The following is a 27215-nucleotide window of genomic DNA, read 5'->3' as shown; positions in this document are numbered from 1 at the left end:
GTACGATTTCTCTTAAATGACGATAGATAAATGGCTGGTTCTTTTTTTATTGACACCGGAGGCTCCTTGACTTTGACGTGAAGTGGAAAAATAATTTCTCTATTTTTATTTTGGACCTTTAATCCCAGATAAATGGCCATAACTCAAAAACAGTTGAGGCCTAGACGCCATCCTGTTCGGGGTCAACTGCTCTACTTCCTCTTAATATAACAGTTGTATTCAAATATTGATACAACATGATTCTTCGACAAAGTCCTCCAATTAATGTAAATTTCCATGGAATTTGAAGCCTTTTCTATAAAGGCAAGGATTGGATTTGAACCCATGGTCTTCAATTTAGGAGACCGACGTCTTACCACTTGGCCACCATGCCACCCTATACTGCAATATATATATATATATATATATATATATCAACATTCTGGAAATCCAAGAAAACTCCAGTTCACACTTCATGCAGCCTTGTCTTACGACAACCTACGTCATGTAAACAATGACAAGAAACTGTCATGTAACAATGACAAGAAACTCTCATGTAACACTGATGTCACAATGTCAGATGAAAAAGAAAGACATTACTTACTTTCAGAGAGCAGCGTATCACACACTCTAACCATCTGAGCTAACCGGCCGCTGGCTACAGAGCACAATTGTTGAGATGCACCGAGCCTCTGCAGGTGCTGGAGCGCAAACTAACAAGTCCACCAACAGCATAGCCTGACAAGACTGGACACGCTTGGTTGCTCCTTGTGGCAATTCCAAACAGCTGGGGAATTTGATCAATTGGTATTGTGTTTGCTTAGCATGCTATAGGTAGTGGGATCGATGCCCGCATTCCCCAAAAACACATTTTTTTTGTGGATCCAAGAAAGCTGCAGTTCACACTTCATGCAGCCTTGTCTTACGACAACCTACTGTCATGTAGCAATGACAAGCAACTTTAATGTAACACTGATGTCAAAATGTCAGATGAAAAAGCAAGACATTACTTACTTTCAGAGGAGCAGCGTAGCACACACCATTGAGGCCCACAAACAAAGCTGTGGAAAGTTTCCTTGAAGCCAGAGCATAAAGAAAGAACAAATACAGATGCCGAAACCCTGGATCGAACCAGGGACCTTTAGATCTTCAGTCTAACACTCTCCCAACTGAGCTATTCCGGCAATTCACTCAACATAATTCTGTGGCACCCTTGACAATTCACATGCATGTAACTCATAATTTTGACACTCAAAATGTACATAATAGCCAGTATGGGGATCAAACCCATGACCTTGGCGTTATTAGCACCACACTCTAACCAACTGAGCTAACCAGCCATTTGCTATTTTGCTCAATTGTTGAAATGCACCGAGCCTCTGCAAGTGCTGGCACGTCAACAAACAAGTCCACCAACAGCATAGCCTGACAAGACTGGACCCTCTTGGTTGCTTCTTGCGGAAATTCCAAACGGCTGGGGAATTAGCTCAAATGCTTTGCACGCGTGAGGTAGTGGGATCGATGCCCACATTCTCCAAAAGCACAACGTTATATGGATCCAAGAAAACTCCAGTTCACACTTCATGCAGCCTTGTCTTACGACAACCTACTGTCATGTAAACAATGACAAGAAACTGTCATGTAACAATGACAAGAAACTCTCATGTAACACTGATGTCACAATGTCAGATGAAAAAGAAAGACATTACTTACTTTCAGAGAGCAGCGTATCACACACTCTAACCAACTGAGCTAACCAGCCGCTGGCTACAGAGCACAATTGTTGAGATGCACCGAGCCTCTGCAAGTGCTGGAGCGCAAACTAACAAGTCCACCAACAGCATAGCCTGACAAGACTGGACACTCTTGGTTGCTCCTTGTGGCAATTCCAAACAGCTGGGGTATTTGATCAATTGGTATTGTGTTTGCTTAGCATGCTATAGGTAGTGGGATCGATGCCCGCATTCCCCAAAAACACATTGTTTTATGGATCCAAGAAAGCTGCAGTTCACACTTCATGCAGCCTTGTCTTACGACAACCTACTGTCATGTAGCAATGACAAGCAACTTTAATGTAACACTGATGTCAAAATGTCAGATGAAAAAGCAAGACATTACTTACTTTCAGAGGAGCAGCGTAGCACACACCATTGAGGCCCACAAACAAAGCTGTGGAAAGTTTCCTTGAAGCCAGAGCATAAAGAAAGAACAAATACAGATGCCGAAACCCGGAATCGAACCAGGGACCTTTAGATCTTCAGTCTAACGCTCTCCCAACTGAGCTATTCCAGCAATTCACTCAATGTAATTCTGTGGCAACCTTGACAATTCACATGCATGTGACTCATAATTTTGACACTCAAAATGTACATAATAGCGAGTATGGGGATCGAACCCATGACCTTGGCGTTATTAGCACCACACTCTAACCAACTGAGCTAACCGGCCACTTGCTATTTTGCTCAATTGTTGAAATGCACCGAGCCTCTGCAAGTGCTGGCACGTCAACAAACAAGTCCACCAACAGCATAGCCTGACAAGACTGGACCCTCTTGGTTGCTTCTTGCGGAAATTCCAAACGGCTGGGGAATTAGCTCAAATGCTTTGCACGCGTGAGGTAGTGGGATCGATGCCCACATTCTCCAAAAGCACATTGTTTTATGGATCCAAGAAAACTCCAGTTCACACTTCATGCAGCCTTGTCTTACGACAACCTACTGTCATGTAAACAATGACAAGAAACTATCATGTAACAATGACAAGAAACTCTCATGTAACACTGATGTCACAATGTCAGATGAAAAAGAAAGACATTACTTACTTTCAGAGAGCAGCGTATCACACACTCTAACCAACTGAGCTAACCGGCCGCTGGCTACAGAGCACAATTGTTGAGATGCACCGAGCCTCTGCAAGTGCTGGAGCGCAAACTAACAAGTCCACCAACAGCATAGCCTGACAAGACTGGACACTCTTGGTTGTTCCTTGTGGCAATTCCAAACAGCTGGGGAATTTGATCAATTGGTATTGTGTTTGCTTAGCATGCTATAGGTAGTGGGATCGATGCCCGCATTCCCCAATAACATTTTTTTTTGTGGATCCAAGAAAGCTGCAGTTCACACTTCATGCAGCCTTGTCTTACGACAACCTACTGTCATGTAGCAATGACAAGCAACTTTAATGTAACATTGATGTCAAAATGTCAGATGAAAAAGCAAGAAATTACTTAATTTCAGAGGAGCAGCGTAGCACACACCATTGAGGCCCACAAACAAAGCTGTGGAAAGTTTCCTTGAAGCCAGAGCATAAAGAAAGAACAGTTACAAATGCTAAAACCCAGCATCGAACCAGGGACCTTTAGATCTTCAGTCTAGCGCTCTCCCAACTGAGCTATTTCGGAAAATCACTCAACTTCTTCTGTGGCACCCTTGACAATTCACATGCATGTGACTCACAATTTTGACACTCAAAATGTACATAATAGCCAGTACGGGGATCGAACCCGTGACCTTCGCGTAATTAGCACCACACTCTAAACAGTTGAGCTAACCAGCCATTTGCTATTTTACTCAATTGTTGAAATGCACCGAGCCTCTGCAAGTGCTGGCACGTCAACAAACAAGTCCACCAACAGCATAGCCTGACAAGACTGGACCCTCTTGGTTGCTTCTTGCGGAAATTCCAAACGGCTGGGGAATTAGCTCAAATGCTTTGCACGCGTGAGGTAGTGGGATCGATGCCCACATTCTCCAAAAGCACATTGTTTTACGGATCCAAGAAAACTCCAGTTCACACTTCATGCAGCCTTGTCTTACGACAACCTACCCTCATGTAAACAATGTCAAGAAACTGTCATGTAACAATGACAAGAATCTCTCATGTAACACTGATGTCACAATGTCAGATGAAAAAGAAAGACTTACTTTCAGAGAGCAGCGTATCACACACTCTAACCAACTGAGCTAACCGGCCGCTGGCTACAGAGCACAATTGTTGAGATGCACCGAGCCTCTGCAAGTGCTGGAGCGCAAACTAACAAGTCCACCAACAGCATAGCTTGACAAGACTGGACACGCTTGGTTGCTCCTTGTGGCAATTCCAAACAGCTGGGGAATTTGATCAATTGGTGTTGTGTTTGCTTAGCATGCTATAGGTAGTGGGATCGATGCCCGCATTCTCCAAAAGCACATTGTTTTATGGATCAAAGAAAGTTGCAGTTCACACTTCATGCAGCCTTGTCTTACGACAACCTACTGTCATGTAAACAATGACAAGAAACTGTCATGTAACAATGACAAGAAAATCTCATGTAACACTGATGTCACAATGACAGATGAAAAAGAAAGACATTACTTACTTTCAGAGAGCAGCGTATCACACACTCTAACCAACTGAGCTAACCGGCCGCTTGCTACAGAGCACAATTGTTGAGATGCACCGAGCCTCTGCAAGTGCTGGAGCGCAAACTAACAAGTCCACCAACAGCATAGCCTGACAAGATTGGACACTCTTGGTTGCTCCTTGTGGCAATTCCAAACAGCTGGGGAATTTGATCAATTGGTATTGTGTTTGCTTAGCATGCTATACGTAGTGGGATCGATGCCCGCATTCCCCAAAAACACATTTTTTTGTGGATCCAAGAAAGCTGCAGTTCACACTTCATGCAGCCTTGTCTTACGACAACCTACTGTCATGTAGCAATGACAAGCAACTTTAATGTAACACTGATGTCAAAATGTCAGATGAAAAAGCAAGACATTACTTACTTTCAGAGGAGCAGCGCAGCACACACCATTGAGGCCCACAAACATAGCTGTGGATAGTTTCCTTGAAGCCAGAGCATAAAGAAAGAACAGTTACAAATGCTAAAAGCCGGGATCGAACCAGGGACCTTTAGATCTTCAGTCTAGCGCTCACCCAACTGAGCTATTTCGGAAAATAACTCAACTTCTTCTGTGGCACCCTTGACAATTCACATGCATGTGACTCACAATTTTGACACTCAAAATGTACATAATAGCCAGTACGGGGATCGAACCCATGACCTTGGCATTTTTAGCACCACACTCTAACCAGTTGAGCTAAGCAGCCATTTGCTATTTTACTCAATTGTTGAAATGCACCGAGCCTCTGCAAGTGCTGGCACATCAACAAACAAGTCCACCAACAGCATAGCCTGACAAGACTGGACCCTCTTGGTTGCTTCTTGCGGAAATTCCAAACGGCTGGGGAATTAGCTCAAATGCTTTGCACGCGTGAGGTAGTGGGATCGATGCCCACATTCTCCAAAAGCACATTGTTTTACGGATCCAAGAAAACTCCAGTTCACACTTCATGCAGCCTTGTCTTACGACAACCTACCCTCATGTAAACAATGTCAAGAAACTGTCATGTAACAATGACAAGAAACTCTCATGTAACACTGATGTCACAATGTCAGATGAAAAAGAAAGACTTACTTTCAGAGAGCAGCGTATCACACACTCTAACCAACTGAGCTAACCGGCCGCTGGCTACAGAGCACAATTGTTGAGATGCACCGAGCCTCTGCAAGTGCTGGAGCGCAAACTAACAAGTCCACCAACAGCATAGCTTGACAAGACTGGACACGCTTGGTTGCTCCTTGTGGCAATTCCAAACAGCTGGGGAATTTGATCAATTGGTGTTGTGTTTGCTTAGCATGCTATAGGTAGTGGGATCGATGCCCGCATTCTCCAAAAGCACATTGTTTTATGGATCAAAGAAAGTTGCAGTTCACACTTCATGCAGCCTTGTCTTACGACAACCTACTGTCATGTAAACAATGACAAGAAACTGTCATGTAACAATGACAAGAAAATCTCATGTAACACTGATGTCACAATGACAGATGAAAAAGAAAGACATTAATTACTTTCAGAGAGCAGCGTATCACACACTCTAACCAACTGAGCTAACCGGCCGCTTGCTACAGAGCACAATTGTTGAGATGCACCGAGCCTCTGCAAGTGCTGGAGCGCAAACTAACAAGTCCACCAACAGCATAGCCTGACAAGATTGGACACTCTTGGTTGCTCCTTGTGGCAATTCCAAACAGCTGGGGAATTTGATCAATTGGTATTGTGTTTGCTTAGCATGCTATACGTAGTGGGATCGATGCCCACATTCCCCAAAAACACATTTTTTTGTGGATCCAAGAAAGCTGCAGTTCACACTTCATGCAGCCTTGTCTTACGACAACCTACTGTCATGTAGCAATGACAAGCAACTTTAATGTAACACTGATGTCAAAATGTCAGATGAAAAAGCAATACATTACTTACTTTCAGAGGAGCAGCGCAGCACACACCATTGAGGCCCACAAACATAGCTGTGGATAGTTTCCTTGAAGCCAGAGCATAAAGAAAGAACAGTTACAAATGCTAAAAGCCGGGATCGAACCAGGGACCTTTAGATCTTCAGTCTAGCGCTCACCCAACTGAGCTATTTTGGAAAATAACTCAACTTCTTCTGTGGCACCCTTGACAATTCACATGCATGTGACTCACAATTTTGACACTCAAAATGTACATAATAGCCAGTACGGGGATCGAACCCATGACCTTGGCATTTTTAGCACCACACTCTAACCAGTTGAGCTAACCAGCCATTTGCTATTTTACTCAATTGTTGAAATGCACCGAGCCTCTGCAAGTGCTGGCACGTCAACAAACAAGTCCACCAACAGCATAGCCTGACAAGACTGGACCCTCTTGGTTGCTTCTTGCGGAAATTCCAAACGGCTGGGGAATTAGCTCAAATGCTTTGCACGCGTGAGGTAGTGGGATCGATGCCCACATTCTCCAAAAGCACATTGTTTTACGGATCCAAGAAAACTCCAGTTCACACTTCATGCAGCCTTGTCTTACGACAACCTACCCTCATGTAAACAATGTCAAGAAACTGTCATGTAACAATGACAAGAAACTCTCATGTAACACTGATGTCACAATGTCAGATGAAAAAGAAAGACTTACTTTCAGAGAGCAGCGTATCACACACTCTAACAAACTGAGCTAACCGGCCGCTGGCTACAGAGCACAATTGTTGAGATGCACCGAGCCTCTGCAAGTGCTGGAGCGCAAACTAACAAGTCCACCAACAGCATAGCCTGACAAGACTGGACACGCTTGGTTGCTCCTTGTGGCAATTCCAAACAGCTGGGGAATTTGATCAATTGGTGTTGTGTTTGCTTAGCATGCTATAGGTAGTGGGATCGATGCCTGCATTCTCCAAAAACACATTGTTTTATGGATCCAAGAAAGCTGCAGTTCACACTTCATGCAGCCTTGTCTTAAAACCTACTGTCATGTAGCAATGACAAGCAACTTTAATGTAACACTGATGTCAAAATGTCAGATGAAAAAGCAAGACATTACTTACTTTCAGAGTAGGAGCGTAGCACACACCATTGAGGACCACAAACAAAGCTCTGGAAAGTTTCCTTGAAGCCAGAGCATAAAGAAAGAACAAACACAGATGCCGAAACCCGGGATCAAACCAGGGACCTTTAGATCTTCAGTCTAACGCTCTCCCAACCAAGCTATTCCGGCAATTCACTCAACATAATTCTGTGGCACCCTTGACAATTCACATGCATGTGACTCATAATTTTGACACTCAAAATGTACATGATAGCCAGTATGGGGATCGAACCCATGACCTTGGCGTTATTAGCAACACACTCTAACAAACTGAGCTAACCGGCCATTTGCTATTTTGCTCAATTGTTGAAATGCACCGAGCATCTGCAAGTGCTGGCACGTCAACAAACAAGTCCACCAACAGCATAGCCTGACAAGACTGGACCCTCTTGGTTGATTCTTGCGGAAATTCCAAACGGCTGGGGAATTAGCTCAAATGCTTTGCACGCGTGAGGTTGTGGTATCGATGCCCACATTCTCCAAAAGCACATTGTTTTATGGATCCAAGAAAACTCCAGTTCACACTTCATGCAGCCTTGTCTTACGACAACCTACTGTCATGTAAACAATGACAAGAAACTATCATGTAACAATGACAAGAAACACTCATGTAACACTGATGTCACAATGTCAGATGAAAAATAAAGACATTACTTACTTTCAGAGAGCAGCGTATCACACACTCTAACCAACTGAGCTAACCGGCCGCTGGCTACAGAGCACAGTTGTCGAGATGCACCGAGCCTCTGCAAGTGCTGGAGCGCAAACTAACAAGTCCACCAACAGCATAGCCTGACAAGACTGGACATGCTTGGTTGCTCCTTGTGGCAATTCCAAACAGCTGGGGAATTTGATCAATTTGTATTGTGTTTGCTTAGCATGCTATAGGTAGTGGCATCAATGCCCGCATTCCCCAAAAACACATTTTTTTGTGGATCCAAGAAATCTGCAGTTCACACTTCATGCAGCCTTGTCTTACGACAACATACCGTCATGTAGCAATGACAAGCAACTTTAATGTAACACTGATGTCAAAATGTCAGATGAAAAAGCAAGACATTACTTACTTTCAGAGGAGCAGCATAGCACACACCATTGAGGCCCACAAACAAAGCTGTGGAAAGTTTCCTTGAAGCCAGAGCATAAAGAAAGAACAGTTACAAATGCTAAAACCCAGCATCGAACCAGGGACCTTTAGATCTTCAGTCTAGCGCTGTCCCAACTGAGCTATTTCAGAAAATCACTCAACTTCTTCTGTGGCACCCTTGACAATTCACATCCATGTGACTCACAATTTTGACACTCAAAATGTACATAATAGCCAGTATGGGGATTGAACCCATGACCTTCGCGTAATTAGCAACACACTCTAAACAGTTGAGCTAACCAGCCATTTGCTATTTTACTCAATTGTTGAAATGCACCGAGCCTCTGCAAGTGCTGGCACGTCAACAAACAAGTCCACCAACAGCATAGCCTGACAAGACTGGACCCTCTTGGTTGCTTCTTGCGGAAATTCCAAACGGCCTGGGAATTAGCTCAAATGCTTTGCACGCGTGAGGTAGTGGGATCGATGCCCCCATTCTCCAAAAGCACATTGTTTTACGGATCCAAGAAAACTCCAGTTCACACTTCATGCAGCCTTGTCTTACGACAACCTACCCTCATGTAAACAATGTCAAGAAACTGTCATGTAACAATGACAAGAAACTCTCATGTAACACTGATGTCACAATGTCAGATGAAAAAGAAAGACTTACTTTCAGAGAGCAGCGTATCACACACTCTAACCAACTGAGCTAACCGGCCGCTTGCTACAGAGCACAATTGTTGAGATGCACCGAGCCTCTGCAAGTGCTGGAGCGCAAACTAACAAGTCCACCAACAGCATAGCTTGACAAGACTGGACACTCTTGGTTGCTCCTTGTGGCAATTCCAAACATCTGGGGAATTTGATCAATTGGTATTGTGTTTGCTTAGCATGCTATAGGTAGTGGGATCGATGCCCGCATTCTCCAAAAGCACATTTTTTTATGGATCAAAGAAAGCTGCAGTTCACACTTCATGCAGCCTTGTCTTACGACAACCTACTGTCATGTAAACAATGACAAGAAACTGTCATGTAACAATGACAAGAACATCTCATGTAACACTGATGTCACAATGACAGATGAAAAAGAAAGACATTACTTACTTTCAGAGAGCAGCGTATCACACACTCTAACCAACTGAGCTAAACGGCCGCTTGCTACAGAGCACAATTGTTGAGATGCACCGAGCCTCTGCAAGTGCTGGAGCGCAAACTAACAAGTCCACCAACAGCATAGCCTGACAAGATTGGACACTCTTGGTTGCTCCTTGTGGCAATTCCAAACAGCTGGGGAATTTGATCAATTGGTATTGTGTTTGCTTAGCATGCTATACGTAGTGGGATCGATGCCCGCATTCCCCATAAACACATTTTTTTGTGGATCCAAGAAAGCTGCAGTTCACACTTCATGCAGCCTTGTCTTACGACAAGCTACTGTCATGTAGCAATGACAAGCAACTTTAATGTAACACTGATGTCAAAATGTCAGATGAAAAAGCAAGACATTACTTACTTTCAGAGGAGCAGCGCAGCACACACCATTGAGGCCCACAAACATAGCTGTGGATAGTTTCCTTGAAGCCAGAGCATAAAGAAAGAACAGTTACAAATGCTAAAAAAGCCGGGATCGAACCAGGGACCTTTAGATCTTCAGTCTAGCGCTCACCCAACTGAGCTATTTCGGAAAATCACGCAAATTCTTTTGTGGCACCCTTGACAATTCACATCCATGTGACTCACAATTTTGACACTCAAAATGTACATAATAGCCAGTACGGGGATCGAACCCATGACCTTCACGTAATTAGCAACACACTCTAAACAGTTGAGCTAACCAGCCCTTTGCTATTTTACTCAATTGTTGAAATGCACCGAGCCTCTGCAAGTGCTGGCACGTCAACAAACAAGTCCACCAACAGCATAGCCTGACAATACTGGACCCTCTTGGTTGCTTCTTGCGGAAATTCCAAACGGCTGGGGAATTAGCTCAAATGCTTTGCACGCGTGAGGTAGTGGGATCGATGCCCCCATTCTCCAAAAGCACATTGTTTTACGGATCCAAGAAAACTCCAGTTCACACTTCATGCAGCCTTGTCTTACGACAACCTACCCTCATGTAAACAATGTCAAGAAACTGTCATGTAACAATGACAAGAAACTCTCATGTAACACTGATGTCACAATGTCAGATGAAAAAGAAAGACTTACTTTCAGAGAGCAGCGTATCACACACTCTAACCAACTGAGCTAACCGGCCGCTTGCTACAGAGCACAATTGTTGAGATGCACCGAGCCTCTGCAAGTGCTGGAGCGCAAACTAACAAGTCCACCAACAGCATAGCCTGACAAGATTGGACACTCTTGGTTGCTCCTTGTGGCAATTCCAAACAGCTGGGGAATTTGATCAATTGGTATTGTGTTTGCTTAGCATGCTATACGTAGTGGGATCGATGCCCGCATTCCCCAAAAACACATTTTTTTGTGGATCCAAGAAAGCTGCACTTCACACTTCATGCAGCCTTGTCTTACGACAACCTACTGTCATGTAGCAATGACAAGCAACTTTAATGTAACACTGATGTCAAAATGTCAGATGAAAAAGCAAGACATTACTTACTTTCAGAGGAGCAGCGCAGCACACACCATTGAGGCCCACAAACATAGCTGTGGATAGTTTCCTTGAAGCCAGAGCATAAAGAAAGAACAGTTACAAATGCTAAAAGCCAGGATTGAACCACGGACCTTTAGATCTTCAGTCTAGCGCTCACCCAACTGAGCTATTTCATAAAATGACTCAACTTCTTCTGTGGCCACACACTCTAACCAACTGGAGCTAACCGGCTCTCCACAATTGTTGAGATGCACAGCCTCTGCAAGTGCTGGAGCGCAAACTAACAAGTCCACCAACAGACCCTTGACAATTCACATGCATGTGACTCACAATTTTGACACTCAAAATGTACATAATAGCCAGTACGGGGATCGAACCCATGACCTTGGCGTTTTTAGCACCACACTCTAACCAGTTGAGCTAACCAGCCATTTGCTATTTTACTCAATTGTTGAAATGCACCGAGCCTCTGCAAGTGCTGGCACGTCAACAAACAAGTCCACCAACAGCATAGCCTGACAAGACTGGACCCTCTTGGTTGCTTCTTGCGGAAATTCCAAACGGCTGGGGAATTAGCTCAAATGCTTTGCACGCGTGAGGTAGTGGGATCGATGCCCACATTCTCCAAAAGCACATTGTTTTACGGATCCAAGAAAACTCCAGTTCACACTTCATGCAGCCTTGTCTTACGACAACCTACCCTCATGTAAACAATGTCAAGAAACTGTCATGTAACAATGACAAGAAACTATCATGTAACACTGATGTCACAATGTCAGATGAAAAAGAAAGACTTACTTTCAGAGAGCAGCGTATCACACACTCTAACCAACTGAGCTAACCGGCCGCTGGCTACAGAGCACAATTGTTGAGATGCACCGAGCCTCTGCAAGTGCTGGAGCGCAAACTAACAAGTCCACCAACAGCATAGCCTGACAAGACTGGACACGCTTGGTTGCTCCTTGTGGCAATTCCAAACAGCTGGGGAATTTGATCAATTGGTGTTGTGTTTGCTTAGCATGCTATAGGTAGTGGGATCGATGCCTGCATTCTCCAAAAACACATTGTTTTATGGATCCAAGAAAGCTGCAGTTCACACTTCATGCAGCCTTGTCTTAAAACCTACTGTCATGTAGCAATGACAAGCAACTTTAATGTAACACTGATGTCAAAATGTCAGATGAAAAAGCAAGACATTACTTACTTTCAGAGTAGGAGCGTAGCACACACCATTGAGGACCACAAACAAAGCTGTGGAAAGTTTCCTTGAAGCCAGAGCATAAAGAAAGAACAAACACAGATGCCGAAACCCGGGATCAAACCAGGGACCTTTAGATCTTCAGTCTAACGCTCTCCCAACCGAGCTATTCCGGCAATTCACTCAACATAATTCTGTGGCACCCTTGACAATTCACATGCATGTGACTCATAATTTTGACACTCAAAATGTACATGATAGCCAGTATGGGGATCGAACCCATGACCTTGGCGTTATTAGCAACACACTCTAACCAACTGAGCTAACCGGCCATTTGCTATTTTGCTCAATTGTTGAAATGCACCGAGCATCTGCAAGTGCTGGCACGTCAACAAACAAGTCCACCAACAGCATAGCCTGACAAGACTGGACCCTCTTGGTTGATTCTTGCGGAAATTCCAAACGGCTGGGGAATTAGCTCAAATGCTTTGCACGCGTGAGGTTGTGGTATCGATGCCCACATTCTCCAAAAGCACATTGTTTTATGGATCCAAGAAACCTCCAGTTCACACTTCATGCAGCCTTGTCTTACGACAACCTACTGTCATGTAAACAATGACAAGAAACTATCATGTAACAATGACAAGAAACTCTCATGTAACACTGATGTCACAATGTCAGATGAAAAATAAAGACATTACTTACTTTCAGAGAGCAGCGTATGACACACTCTAACCAACTGAGCTAACCGGCCGCTGGCTACAGAGCACAATTGTTGAGATGCACCGAGCCTCTGCAAGTGCTGGAGCGCAAACTAACAAGTCCACCAACAGCATAGCCTGACAAGACTGGACATGCTTGGTTGCTCCTTGTGGCAATTCCAAACAGCTGGGGAATTTGATCAATTTGTATTGTGTTTGCTTAGCATGCTATAGGTAGTGGGATCGATGCCCGCATTCCCCAAAAACACATTTTTTTGTGGATCCAAGAAATCTGCAGTTCACACTTCATGCAGCCTTGTCTTACGACAACATACCGTCATGTAGCAATGACAAGCAACTTTAATGTAACACTGATGTCAAAATGTCAGATGAAAAAGCAAGACATTACTTACTTTCAGAGGAGCAGCGCAGCACACACCATTGAGGCCCACAAACATAGCTGTGGATAGTTTCCTTGAAGCCAGAACATAAAGAAAGAACAGTTACAAATGCTAAAAGCCGGGATTGAACCAGGGACCTTTAGATCTTCAGTCTAGCGCTCACCCAACTGAGCTATTTCGGAAAATAACTCAACTTCTTCTGTGGCAACCTTGACAATTCACATGCATGTGACTCACAATTTTGACACTCAAAATGTACATAATAGCCAGTACGGGGATCGAACCCATGACCTTGGCATTTTTAGCACCACACTCTAACCAGTTGAGCTAACCAGCCATTTGCTATTTTACTCAATTGTTGAAATGCACCGAGCCTCTGCAAGTGCTGGCACGTCAACAAACAAGTCCACCAACAGCATAGCCTGACAAGACTGGACCCTCTTGGTTGCTTCTTGCGGAAATTCCAAACGGCTGGAGGAATTAGCTCAAATGCTTTGCACGCGTGAGGTAGTGGGATCGATGCCCACATTCTCCAAAAGCACATTGTTTTACGGATCCAAGAAAACTCCAGTTCACACTTCATGCAGCCTTGTCTTACGACAACCTACCCTCATGTAAACAATGTCAAGAAACTGTCATGTAACAATGACAAGAAACTATCATGTAACACTGATGTCACAATGTCAGATGAAAAAGAAAGACTTACTTTCAGAGAGCAGCGTATCACACACTCTAACCAACTGAGCTAACCGGCCGCTGGCTACAGAGCACAATTGTTGAGATGCACCGAGCCTCTGCAAGTGCTGGAGCGCAAACTAACAAGTCCACCAACAGCATAGCCTGACAAGACTGGACACTCTTGGTTGCTCCTTGTGGCAATTCCAAACAGCTGGGGAATTTGATCAATTGGTGTTGTGTTTGCTTAGCATGCTATAGGTAGTGGGATCGATGCCTGCATTCTCCAAAAACACATTGTTTTATGGATCCAAGAAAGCTGCAGTTCACACTTCATGCAGCCTTGTCTTAAAACCTACTGTCATGTAGCAATGACAAGCAACTTTAATGTAACACTGATGTCAAAATGTCAGATGAAAAAGCAAGACATTACTTACTTTCAGAGTAGGAGCGTAGCACACACCATTGAGGACCACAAACAAAGCTGTGGAAAGTTTCCTTGAAGCCAGAGCATAAAGAAAGAACAAACACAGATGCCGAAACCCGGGATCAAAACAGGGACCTTTAGATCTTCAGTCTAACGCTCTCCCAACCGAGCTATTCCGGCAATTCACTCAACATAATTCTGTGGCACCCTTGACAATTCACATGCATGTGACTCATAATTTTGACACTCAAAATGTACATGATAGCCAGTATGGGGATCGAACCCATGACCTTGGCGTTATTAGCAACACACTCTAACAAACTGAGCTAACCGGCCATTTGCTATTTTGCTCAATTGTTGAAATGCACCGAGCATCTGCAAGTGCTGGCACGTCAACAAACAAGTCCACCAACAGCATAGCCTGACAAGACTGGACCCTCTTGGTTGATTCTTGCGGAAATTCCAAACGGCTGGGGAATTAGCTCAAATGCTTTGCACGCGTGAGGTTGTGGTATCGATGCCCACATTCTCCAAAAGCACATTGTTTTATGGATCCAAGAAACCTCCAGTTCACACTTCATGCAGCCTTGTCTTACGACAACCTACTGTCATGTAAACAATGACAAGAAACTATCATGTAACAATGACAAGAAACTCTCATGTAACACTGATGTCACAATGTCAGATGAAAAATAAAGACATTACTTACTTTCAGAGAGCAGCGTATCACACACTCTAACCAACTGAGCTAACCGGCCGCTGGCTACAGAGCACAATTGTTGAGATGCACCGAGCCTCTGCAAGTGCTGGAGCGCAAACTAACAAGTCCACCAACAGCATAGCCTGACAAGACTGGACATGCTTGGTTGCTCCTTGTGGCAATTCCAAACAGCTGGGGAATTTGATCAATTTGTATTGTGTTTGCTTAGCATGCTATAGGTAGTGGGATCGATGCCTGCATTCCCCAAAAACACATTTTTTTGTGGATCCAAGAAATCTGCAGTTCACACTTCATGCAGCCTTGTCTTACGACAACATACCGTCATGTAGCAATGACAAGCAACTTTAATGTAACACTGATGTCAAAATGTCAGATGAAAAAGCAAGACATTACTTACTTTCAGAGGAGCAGCGCAGCACACACCATTGAGGCCCACAAACATAGCTGTGGATAGTTTCCTTGAAGCCAGAGCATAAAGAAAGAACAGTTACAAATGCTAAAAGCCGGGATTGAACCAGGGACCTTTAGATCTTCAGTCTAGCGCTCACCCAACTGAGCTATTTCGGAAAATAACTCAACTTCTTCTGTGGCACCCTTGACAATTCACATGCATGTGACTCACAATTTTGACACTCAAAATGTACATAATAGCCAGTACGGGGATCGAACCCATGACCTTGGCATTTTTAGCACCACACTCTAACCAGTTGAGCTAACCAGCCATTTGCTATTTTACTCAATTGTTGAAATGCACCGAGCCTCTGCAAGTGCTGGCACGTCAACAAACAAGTCCACCAACAGCATAGCCTGACAAGACTGGACCCTCTTGGTTGCTTCTTGCGGAAATTCCAAACGGCTGGGGAATTAGCTCAAATGCTTTGCACGCGTGAGGTAGTGGGATCGATGCCCACATTCTCCAAAAGCACATTGTTTTACGGATCCAAGAAAACTCCAGTTCACACTTCATGCAGCCTTGTCTTACGACAACCTACCCTCATGTAAACAATGTCAAGAAACTGTCATGTAACAATGACAAGAAACTATCATGTAACACTGATGTCACAATGTCAGATGAAAAAGAAAGACTTACTTTCAGAGAGCAGCGTATCACACACTCTAACCAACTGAGCTAACCGGCCGCTGGCTACAGAGCACAATTGTTGAGATGCACCGAGCCTCTGCAAGTGCTGGAGCGCAAACTAACAAGTCCACCAACAGCATAGCCTGACAAGACTGGACACTCTTGGTTGCTCCTTGTGGCAATTCCAAACAGCTGGGGAATTTGATCAATTGGTGTTGTGTTTGCTTAGCATGCTATAGGTAGTGGGATTGATGCCTGCATTCTCCAAAAACACATTGTTTTATGGATCCAAGAAAGCTGCAGTTCACACTTCATGCAGCCTTGTCTTAAAACCTACTGTCATGTAGCAATGACAAGCAACTTTAATGTAACACTGATGTCAAAATGTCAGATGAAAAAGCAAGACATTACTTACTTTCAGAGTAGGAGCGTAGCACACACCATTGAGGACCACAAACAAAGCTGTGGAAAGTTTCCTTGAAGCCAGAGCATAAAGAAAGAACAAACACAGATGCCGAAACCCGGGATCAAAACAGGGACCTTTAGATCTTCAGTCTAACGCTCTCCCAACTGAGCTATTCCGGCCATTCACTCAACATAATTCTGTGGCACCCTTGACAATTCACATGCATGTGACTCATAATTTTGACACTCAAAATGTACATGATAGCCAGTATGGGGATCGAACCCATGACCTTGGCGTTATTAGCAACACACTCTAACAAACTGAGCTAACCGGCCATTTGCTATTTTGCTCAATTGTTGAAATGCACCGAGCATCTGCAAGTGCTGGCACGTCAACAAACAAGTCCACCAACAGCATAGCCTGACAAGACTGGACCCTCTTGGTTGATTCTTGCGGAAATTCCAAACGGCTGGGGAATTAGCTCAAATGCTTTGCACGCGTGAGGTAGTGGGATCGATGCCCACATTCTCCAAAAGCACATTGTTTTATGGATCCAAGAAACCTCCAGTTCACACTTCATGCAGCCTTGTCTTACGACAACCTACTGTCATGTAAACAATGACAAGAAACTATCATGTAACAATGACAAGAAACTCTCATGTAACACTGATGTCACAATGTCAGATGAAAAATAAAGACATTACTTACTTTCAGAGAGCAGCGTATCACACACTCTAACCAACTGAGCTAACCGGCCGCTGGCTACAGAGCACAATTGTTGAGATGCACCGAGCCTCTGCAAGTGCTGGAGCGCAAACTAACAAGTCCACCAACAGCATAGCCTGACAAGACTGGACATGCTTGGTTGCTCCTTGTGGCAATTCCAAACAGCTGGGGAATTTGATCAATTTGTATTGTGTTTGCTTAGCATGCTATAGGTAGTGGGATCGATGCCCGCATTCCCCAAAAACACATTTTTTTGTGGATCCAAGAAATCTGCAGTTCACACTTCATGCAGCCTTGTCTTACGACAACATACCGTCATGTAGCAATGACAAGCAACTTTAATGTAACACTGATGTCAAAATGTCAGATGAAAAAGCAAGACATTACTTACTTTCAGAGGAGCAGCATAGCACACACCATTGAGGCCCACAAACAAAGCTGTGGAAAGTTTCCTTGAAGCCAGAGCATAAAGAAAGAACAGTTACAAATGCTAAAACCCAGCATTGAACCAGGGACCTTTAGATCTTCAGTCTAGCGCTGTCCCAACTGAGCTATTTCAGAAAATCACTCAACTTCTTCTGTGGCACCCTTGACAATTCACATCCATGTGACTCACAATTTTGACACTCAAAATGTACATAATAGCCAGTACGGGGATTGAACCCATGACCTTCGTGTAATTAGCAACACACTCTAAACAGTTGAGCTAACCAGCCATTTGCTATTTTACTCAATTGTTGAAATGCACCGAGCCTCTGCAAGTGCTGGCACGTCAACAAACAAGTCCACCAACAGCATAGCCTGACAAGACTGGACCCTCTTGGTTGCTTCTTGCGGAAATTCCAAACGGCTGGGGAATTAGCTCAAATGCTTTGCACGCGTGAGGTAGTGGGATCGATGCCCACATTCTCCAAAAGCACATTGTTTTACGGATCCAAGAAAACTCCAGTTCACACTTCATGCAGCCTTGTCTTACGACAACCTACCCTCATGTAAACAATGTCAAGAAACTGTCATGTAACAATGACAAGAATCTCTCATGTAACACTGATGTCACAATGTCAGATGAAAAAGAAAGACTTACTTTCAGAGAGCAGCGTATCACACACTCTAACCAACTGAGCTAACCGGCCGCTGGCTACAGAGCACAATTGTTGAGATGCACCGAGCCTCTGCAAGTGCTGGAGCACAAACTAACAAGTCCACCAACAGCATAGCTTGACAAGACTGGACACTCTTGGTTGCTCCTTGTGGCAATTCCAAACAGCTGGGGAATTTGATCAATTGGTATTGTGTTTGCTTAGCATGCTATAGGTAGTGGGATCGATGCCCGCATTCTCCAAAAGCACATTTTTTTATGGATCAAAGAAAGCTGCAGTTCACACTTCATGCAGCCTTGTCTTAAAACCTACTGTCATGTAGCAATGACAAGCAACTTTAATGTAACACTGATGTCAAAATGTCAGATGAAAAAGCAAGACATTACTTACTTTCAGAGGAGCAGCGTAGAACACACCATTGATGACCACAAACAAAGCTGTGGAAAGTTTCCTTGAAGCCAGAGCATAAAGAAAGAACAAATACAGATGCCGAAACCCCGGATTAAAACCAGGGACCTTTAGATCTTCAGTCTAACGCTCTCCCAACCAAGCTATTCCGGCAATTCACTCAACATAATTCTGTGGCACCCTTGACAATTCACATGCATGTGACTCATAATATTGACACTCAAAATGTACATAATAGACAGTATGGGGATCAAACCCATGAACTTGGCGTTATTAGCACCACACTCTAACCAACTGAGCTAACCAGCCATTTGCTATTTTGCTCAATTGTTGAAATGCACCGAGCATCTGCAAGTGCTGGCACGTCAACAAACAAGTCCACCAACAGCATAGCCTGACAAGACTGGACCCTCTTGGTTGCTTCTTGCGGAAATTCCAAACGGCTGGGGAATTAGCTCAAATGCTTTGCACGCGTGAGGTAGTGGGATCGATGCCCACATTCTCCAAAAGCACATTGTTTTATGGATCCAAGAAAACTCCAGTTCACACTTCATGCAGCCTTGTCTTACGACAACCTACTGTCATGTAAACAATGACAAGAAACTATCATGTAACAATGACAAGAAACTCTCATGTAACACTGATGTCACAATGTCAGATGAAAAAGCAAGACATTACTTACTTTCAGAGGAGCAGCGTAGCACGCACCATTGAGGACCACAAACAAAGCTGTGGAAAGTTTCCTTGAAGCCAGAGCATAAAGAAAGAACGAATACAGATGCCGAAACCCGGGATCGAACCAGGGACCTTTAGATCTTCAGTCTAACGCTCTCCCAACTGAGCTATTTCAACTGAGCTATCATTGTGGCAATTCCAAACAGCTGGGAAATTTGATCAATTGGTATTATGTTTGCTTAGCATGCTATAGCTAGTGGGATCGATGCCCGCATTCCCCAAAAGCACATTTTTTTGTGGATCCAAGAAAGCTGCAGTTCACACTTCATGCAGCCTTGTCTTACGACAACCTACTGTCATGTAACAATGACAAGCAACTTTAATGTAACACTGATGTCAAAATGTCAGATGAAAAGCAAGACATTATTTACTTTCAGAGGAGCAGCGTAGCACACACCATTGAGGACCACAAACAAAGCTGTGGAAAGTTTCCTTGAAGCCAGAGCATAAAGAAAGAACAAATACAGATGCCGGAAGCCGGATCGAACTAGGGACCTTTAGATTTTCAGTCTAACACTCTCCCAACTGAGCTAGTCCGGCAATTCACTAAACATAATTCTGTGGCACCCTTGAAAATTCACATGCATGTGACTCATGATTTTGACACTCAAAATGTACATGATAGCCAGTATGGGGATCGAACCCATGACCCTGGCATTTTTAGCACCACACTCTAACCAACTGAGCTAACCGTCCACTTCCTATTTTGCTCAATTGTTGAAATGCACCGAACCTCTGCAAGTGCTGGCACGTCAACAAACAAGTCCACCAACAGCATAGCCTGACAAGACTGGTCCCTCTTGGTTGCTCCTTGTGGAAATTCCAAACGGCTGGGGAATTAGCTCAAATGCTTTGCATGCGTACGGTAGTGGGATCGATGCCCGCATTCCCCAAAAACACATTTTTTGTGGATCCAAGAAAGCTGCAGTTCACACTTCATGCAGCCTTGTCTTACGACAACCTACTGTCATGTAGCAACGACAAGCAACTTTAATGTAACACTGATGTCAAAATGTCAGATGAAAAAGCAAGACATTACTTACTTTCAGAGGAGCAGCGTAGCACACACCATTGAGTCCCACAAACAAAGCTGTGGAAAGTTTCCTTGAAGCCAGAGCATAAAGAAAGAACAAATACAGATGCCGAAAACTGGGATCAAACCAGGGACCTTTAGATCTTCAGTCTAACGCTCTCCCAACTGAGCTATTCCAGCAATTCACTCAACATAATTCTGTGGCAGCCTTGACAATTCACATGCATGTGACTCATAATTTTGAAACTCAAAATGTACTTAATAGCCAGTATGGGGATCGAACCCATGACCTTGGCGTTATTAGCAACACACTCTAACCAACTGAGCTAACCGGCTATTTGCTATTTTGCTCAATTGTTGAAATGCACCGAGCCTCTGCAAGTGCTGGCACGTCAACAAACAAGTCCACCAACTGCATAGCCTGACAAGACTGGACCCTCTTGGTTGCTTCTTGCGGAAATTCCAAACGGCTGGGGAATTAGCTCAAATGCTTTGCACGCGTGAGGTAGTGGGATCGATGCCCACATTCTCCAAAAGCACAATGTTATATGGATCCAAGAAAACTCCAGTTCACACTTCATGCAGCCTTGTCTTACGACAACCTACTGTCATGTAAACAATGACAAGAAACTGTCATGTAACAATGACAAGAAACTCTCATGTAACACTGATGTCACAATGTCAGATGAAAAAGAAAGACAATACTTACTTTCAGAGAGCAGCGTATCACACACTCTAACCAACTGAGCTAACCGGCCGCTGGCTACAGAGCACAATTGTTGAGATGCACCGAGCCTCTGCAGGTGCTGGAGCGCAAACTAACATGTAATGTATTCCTATGGGGAGAGAAGTCAATGCAAACTCTTTGAAGTAAACACCTTCTTTTAACTATTAAGGGTTAATGCCACACGGTCAATGTTAGGCTTGCACAGATCGGAAGGACCTTGGGAACATACCTGAGGTCGAATTGTGCTTCTCACCCTAACGGTTCTCTCACTGTCACCCAAAAGCAAATGACGTTGTGGGGCAGGCTTCATTTTGGGCCTACTTTTCTAATGGTCGCTGCGCTTAGACCGAGCGAGCTACGGTCAAGCGGGATATCTCGTTGAACTCGGCAAGGCCTAGAGATTATGTTTATGCCGTTGCCTGCTCTCTGTGTCTTTGAGCACCGCACTTTTTAACTCCATCCTTGCTGTGTGTGCGTGTGAGAGCTTTTCTTTGACATCTGTTGGGAGAAATGACTGACTTACAGTTTATGGGGGTTGCTTAATCACACATATGAAGTTTTGAAAAGATCTGACCTTTTTAACCCTTGGAAACTGCCACTGTGACACCATTTAAGGCACTTCCCGTTGGCACAGGAAGCTATAAATAAACTCATATCCTGATTGGGGTATGCCTTTACAGAATTCTGAGTTTTAAGTCTTTACGTTAAGAACTGAGTTATTTACGGAGGGTTTAGTGAGTGTGTGTTATTTCAGAAAATCATAGAAAATCACAGAAATCTCGCACACTTTAAAAAGATTCGTAAGAACACCCTGCAACTGGATCTGTAACCGTTGGAAAAAAACACCTATCCATGAACATCACCAATCTGTCGTTGTACGATTTCTCTTAAATGACGATAGATAAATGGCTGGTTCTTTTTTTATTGACACCGGAGGCTCCTTGACTTTGACGTGAAGTGGAAAAATAATTTCTCTATTTTCATTTTGGACCTTTAATCCCAGATAAATGGCCATAACTCAAAAACAGTTGAGGCCTAGACGCCATCCTGTTCGGGGCCAACTGGCTCTACTTCCTCTTAATATAATAGTTGTGTTCAAATATTGATACAACATGATTCTTCTACAAAGCCCTCCAATTAATGTAAATTTCCATGGAATTTGAAGCCTTTTCTATGAAGGCGCGGATGGGATTTGAACCCATGGCCTTCAGTTTACGAGACCGACACCTTACCACTTGGCCACCATGCCACTCTATACTGCAATATATATATATATATATATATATATATATGGAAAGTAGTAGTTGTGCAAATGTGAATTTGGCACACAAACTCAGTGGAGAAAGGACCTCATACATATATAGCATGCACTCCCCTCTGAGCTTCCATCCCATTTAATTTGCAGATAAAACGCAATATCAATACACTGTACTTTATATATACACCACTCCATTGAAACTACAATGAAATGATAGCAGCAATTCTTAAAACAGGTACGGACAGGGATCGAAAACATGAACTTCAGTTTTTGAAAATGATGCCATAAAAGTTGGCAACCATGCCACTTCTGTTCTATAAATGTACTAACAGGGATTGAACGCATGTTCTTCAGATTAAAAGACCAAATTATTTAGCACATCTCTGTTTCCTGCTTAGAATTTCAACATTCTGGAAAGTAGAAGTTGGGTCTTTGCAAAAAAACATGGAGTAGCTGGGGATTGAACCCAGGACCTCATACATGCAAAGAATGTGCTCTACCACTGAGCCACACCCCCTTTCTGGGAAAGAAAAAATTGTTTTTTTTTATTGCAGGTAAGCCAGTTAAGAACAAGTTCTCATACACAACTGCGACCTGGCCAAGGTAAAGCAAAGCAATGCAATTCATTTGCAGTCTGGACATGGAGGGGTGAACATCTCCTGCTCTGACTGCAGCTGGAAGGGACTGCTGCGAGAGGACTAGGCCGCCTGTGATTGCCTTGATAAGGCGGAGTTTTACCTAGCATAGACTTACAGATGACCTGGAGCCAGTGGTTCTGGCGACGAGTTACACATGGAACAAACTAGCTCACAGTCAATAACAAAATAGAAGGGATTTAAAAAAAGGCAATAAATATGCCATAGTACTGAAGTAGTCACAATTTAGCAAATGAACACTGGAGTGATAGATGAGCAGATGATGATGTGCAAGTAGAAATACTGGTGTGCAAAAGTGCAGAAAGTAAATAAAAACAATATGGCGATGAGGTAGGTAGATTGGGTGGGCTATTTACAGATGAGCATCTCCTGCTCTGACTGCAGCTGGAAGGGACTGCTGCGCAAGGACTAGGCCGCCTGTGATTGCCTTTGTCATGTTTTGTCATATATTGTCTTGTCCTTGTGCTTTCCCTTCTGTTCGTTTCCCCCTGCTGGTCTTATTAGGTTCGTTCCCTTTTTCTATCCCTCTCTCTCCCCCTCCCTCTCTCTCTTCTCTCTATTGTTCCGTTCCTGCTCCCAGCTGTTCCTCATTCTCCTAACTCACTCATTTACTCTTTTCACACCTGTCCCCTATTTTGCCCTCTGATTAGAGCCCTATTTCTCCCCTTGTTTTCCGCTTCTGTCCATGTCGGATCCTTGTATGATGTTCGCTGTTCTGTGTCCTTGTCTCGCCCTGTCGTGTTTTGTCTCCTTCAGATGCTGCGTGTGAGCAGGTGTCTTAGTCTGCTACGGTCGGTGCCTTCCCGAAGCAACCTGCAGTCAATGGTCGAGTCTCCAGTCTGTCCTCGTTACTACGAGTGGATTTAAGTTTTTTCCTGTTTTGTTTTCTTCTTGATTTTTCCAGGATTATTACTTTTGTCATATACTGGAATAAAGACTCTGTTTTCGTTAAGTCGCTTTTGGGTCCTCATTCACCAGCATAACAGAAGGATCCGACCAAGAATGGACCCAGCGACTACGGATTCTTGTAACACTGCCGTCGAGATCCAGGGAGCAATGCTCGGCAGAAACGAGCAGGAATTGTCTGCTGCTCGTCATGCCGTTGAGACCCTGGCCGCTCAGGTTTCCGACCTCTCAGGACAGTTTCAGAGTCTTCGTCTCGTGCCACCAGCTACTTCCTGGTCTTCCGAGTCTCCGGAACCTAGGGTTAATAACCCACCATGTTACGCTGGGAAGCCCACTGAGTGCCGCTCCTTTCTCACCCAGTGTGATATTGTGTTCTCTCTCCAACCCAACACATACTCAAGAGAGAGAGCTCGGATTGCTTACGTCATTTCACTCCTTACTGGTCGGGCTCGAGAGTGGGGCACAGCTATCTGGGAGGCAAGGGCTGAGTGTTCTAACAATTACCTGAACTTTAAAGAGGAGATGATACGGGTTTTTGATCGTTCAGTTTTTGGTAGGGAGGCTTCTAGGGCCCTGGCTTCCCTATGTCAAGGTGATCGATCCATAACGGATTACTCTATAGAGTTTCGCACTCTTGCTGCCTCTAGTGACTGGAACGAGCCGGCGCTGCTCGCTCGTTTTCTGGAGGGACTCCACGCTGAGGTTAAGGATGAGATTCTCTCCCGGGAGGTTCCTTCCAGTGTGGACTCTTTGATTGCACTCGCCATCCGCATAGAACGACGGGTAGATCTTCGTCACCGAGCTCGTGGAAGAGAGCTCGCGTTAACGGTGATCCCCCTCTCCGCATCGCAACCATCTCCTCCCTCCGGCTCTGAGACTGAGCCCATGCAGCTGGGAGGTATTCGCATCTCGACTAAGGAGAGGGAACGGAGGATTACCAACCGCCTTTGCCTCTATTGCGGTTCTGCTGGACATTTTGTCAATTCATGTCCAGTAAAGGCCAGAGCTCATCAGTAAGCGGAGGGCTACTGGTGAGCGCTACTACTCAGGTCTCTCCATCAAGATCCTGTACTACCATGTCGGTCCATCTACGCTGGACCGGTTCGGCTGCTTCATGCAGTGCCTTAATTGACTCTGGGGCTGAGGGTTGTTTTATGGACGAAGCATGGGCTCGGAAACATGACATTCCTTTCAGACAGTTAGGGAAGCCCACGCCCATGTTCGCCTTAGATGGTAGTCTTCTCCCCAGTATCAGATATGAGACACTACCTTTAACCCTCACAGTATCTGGTAACCACAGTGAGACCATTTCCTTTTTGATTTTTCGTTCACCTTTTACACCTGTTGTTTTGGGTCATCCCTGGCTAGTATGTCATAATCCTTCTATTAATTGGTCTAGTAATTCTATCCTATCCTGGAACGTTTCTTGTCATGTGAAGTGTTTAATGTCTGCTATCCCTCCTGTTTCTTCTGTCCCCTCTTCTCAGGAGGAACCTGGTGATTTGACAGGAGTGCCGGAGGAATATCATGATCTGCGCACGGTCTTCAGTCGGTCCAGAGCCAACTCCCTTCCTCCTCACCGGTCGTATGATTGTAGTATTGATCTCCTTCCGGGGACCACTCCCCCTCGGGGTAGACTATACTCTCTGTCGGCTCCCGAACGTAAGGCTCTCGAGGATTATTTGTCTGTTTCTCTCGACGCCGGCACCGTAGTGCCTTCTTCCTCTCCCGCCGGAGCGGGGTTTTTTTTTGTTAAGAAGAAGGACGGTACTCTGCGCCCCTGCGTGGATTATCGAGGGCTGAATGACATAACGGTTAAGAATCGTTATCCGATTCCCCTTATGTCTTCAGCCTTCGAGATTCTGCAGGGAGCCAGGTTCTTTACTAAGTTGGACCTTCGTAACGCTTACCATCTCGTGCGCATCAGAGAGGGGGACGAGTGGAAAACGGCATTTAACACTCCGTTAGGGCATTTTGAGTACCGGGTTCTGCCGTTCGGTCTCGCTAATGCTCCAGCTGTTTTTCAGGCATTAGTTAATGATGTACTGAGAGACATGCTGAACATCTTTGTTTTTGTCTACCTTGACGATATCCTGATTTTTTCACCGTCACTCGAGATTCATGTTCAGCACGTTCGACGTGTACTTCAACGCCTTTTAGAGAATTGTCTCTACGTGAAGGCTGAGAAGTGCGCCTTTCATGTCTCCTCTGTCACATTTCTCGGTTCTGTTATTTCCGCTGAAGGCATTCAGATGGATCCCGCTAAAGTCCAGGCTGTCAGTGATTGGCCCGTTCCAAGGTCACGTGTCGAGTTGCAGCGCTTTCTAGGTTTCGCTAATTTCTATCGGCGTTTCATTCGTAATTTCGGTCAAGTTGCTGCCCCTCTCACAGCTCTTACTTCTGTCAAGACGTGCTTTAAGTGGTCCGGTTCCGCCCAGGGAGCTTTTGATCTCCTCAAGAAGCGTTTTACGTCCGCTCCTATCCTTGTTACACCTGACATCACTAAACAATTCATTGTCGAGGTTGACGCTTCAGAGGTGGGTGTGGGAGCCATTCTATCCCAGCGCTTCCAGTCTGACGATAAGGTCCATCCTTGCGCTTATTTTTCTCATCGCCTGTCGCCATCGGAACGCAACTATGATGTGGGTAACCGCGAACTGCTCGCCATCCGCTTAGCCCTAGGCGAATGGCGACAGTGGTTGGAGGGGGCGACCGTTCCTTTTGTCGTTTGGACTGACCATAAGAACCTTGAGTACATCCGTTCTGCCAAACGACTTAATGCACGTCAAGCTCGTTGGGCGTTGTTTTTCGCTCGTTTCGAGTTTGTGATTTCTTATCGCCCAGGTAATAAGAACACCAAGCCTGATGCCTTATCTCGTCTCTTTAGTTCTTCTGTGGCTTCTACCGATCCCGAGGGTATACTTCCTGATGGGC

General features: G+C 44.5%; 26 non-coding genes and 1 pseudogene across 26 annotated transcripts; all 27 read right to left on the bottom strand.

Moving 5' to 3' along the window:
* LOC124038691 overlaps positions 1-27215 on the bottom strand; it is a 119317-nt pseudogene that overhangs the window by 51318 nt on the left and 40784 nt on the right.
* Positions 1091-1163, bottom strand: trnaf-gaa. Its single transcript has one exon. It is a non-coding gene; the product is annotated as a tRNA-Phe (tRNA).
* Positions 1246-1319, bottom strand: trnai-aau. The gene has a single exon. It is a non-coding gene; the product is annotated as a tRNA-Ile (tRNA).
* Positions 2199-2271, bottom strand: trnaf-gaa. The gene has a single exon. It is a non-coding gene; the product is annotated as a tRNA-Phe (tRNA).
* On the bottom strand, positions 2354-2427 carry trnai-aau. The gene has a single exon. It is a non-coding gene; the product is annotated as a tRNA-Ile (tRNA).
* Positions 4997-5070, bottom strand: trnaf-aaa. The gene has a single exon. It is a non-coding gene; the product is annotated as a tRNA-Phe (tRNA).
* On the bottom strand, positions 6533-6606 carry trnaf-aaa. Its single transcript has one exon. It is a non-coding gene; the product is annotated as a tRNA-Phe (tRNA).
* trnaf-gaa lies at positions 7478-7550 on the bottom strand. The gene has a single exon. It is a non-coding gene; the product is annotated as a tRNA-Phe (tRNA).
* Positions 7633-7706, bottom strand: trnai-aau. The gene has a single exon. It is a non-coding gene; the product is annotated as a tRNA-Ile (tRNA).
* Positions 11479-11552, bottom strand: trnaf-aaa. Its single transcript has one exon. It is a non-coding gene; the product is annotated as a tRNA-Phe (tRNA).
* On the bottom strand, positions 12424-12496 carry trnaf-gaa. The gene has a single exon. It is a non-coding gene; the product is annotated as a tRNA-Phe (tRNA).
* trnai-aau lies at positions 12579-12652 on the bottom strand. Its single transcript has one exon. It is a non-coding gene; the product is annotated as a tRNA-Ile (tRNA).
* On the bottom strand, positions 13686-13759 carry trnaf-aaa. The gene has a single exon. It is a non-coding gene; the product is annotated as a tRNA-Phe (tRNA).
* On the bottom strand, positions 14632-14704 carry trnaf-gaa. The gene has a single exon. It is a non-coding gene; the product is annotated as a tRNA-Phe (tRNA).
* Positions 14787-14860, bottom strand: trnai-aau. Its single transcript has one exon. It is a non-coding gene; the product is annotated as a tRNA-Ile (tRNA).
* On the bottom strand, positions 15894-15967 carry trnaf-aaa. Its single transcript has one exon. It is a non-coding gene; the product is annotated as a tRNA-Phe (tRNA).
* trnaf-gaa lies at positions 16839-16911 on the bottom strand. The gene has a single exon. It is a non-coding gene; the product is annotated as a tRNA-Phe (tRNA).
* Positions 16994-17067, bottom strand: trnai-aau. The gene has a single exon. It is a non-coding gene; the product is annotated as a tRNA-Ile (tRNA).
* trnaf-gaa lies at positions 19046-19119 on the bottom strand. The gene has a single exon. It is a non-coding gene; the product is annotated as a tRNA-Phe (tRNA).
* On the bottom strand, positions 19202-19275 carry trnai-aau. Its single transcript has one exon. It is a non-coding gene; the product is annotated as a tRNA-Ile (tRNA).
* On the bottom strand, positions 19746-19818 carry trnaf-gaa. The gene has a single exon. It is a non-coding gene; the product is annotated as a tRNA-Phe (tRNA).
* Positions 20170-20241, bottom strand: trnaf-gaa. The gene has a single exon. It is a non-coding gene; the product is annotated as a tRNA-Phe (tRNA).
* trnaf-aaa lies at positions 20324-20397 on the bottom strand. Its single transcript has one exon. It is a non-coding gene; the product is annotated as a tRNA-Phe (tRNA).
* On the bottom strand, positions 20842-20914 carry trnaf-gaa. The gene has a single exon. It is a non-coding gene; the product is annotated as a tRNA-Phe (tRNA).
* On the bottom strand, positions 20997-21070 carry trnai-aau. Its single transcript has one exon. It is a non-coding gene; the product is annotated as a tRNA-Ile (tRNA).
* Positions 22639-22710, bottom strand: trnat-cgu. The gene has a single exon. It is a non-coding gene; the product is annotated as a tRNA-Thr (tRNA).
* Positions 23165-23236, bottom strand: trnaa-ugc. The gene has a single exon. It is a non-coding gene; the product is annotated as a tRNA-Ala (tRNA).

The sequence above is a fragment of the Oncorhynchus gorbuscha genome, linkage group LG06 (genome assembly GCF_021184085.1).
Source record: "Oncorhynchus gorbuscha isolate QuinsamMale2020 ecotype Even-year linkage group LG06, OgorEven_v1.0, whole genome shotgun sequence".
Lineage (NCBI taxonomy): Eukaryota > Metazoa > Chordata > Actinopteri > Salmoniformes > Salmonidae > Oncorhynchus > Oncorhynchus gorbuscha.
Note: the sequence above shows the minus strand (reverse complement) of the source record. Positions and strands in the feature narration are given on the sequence as shown.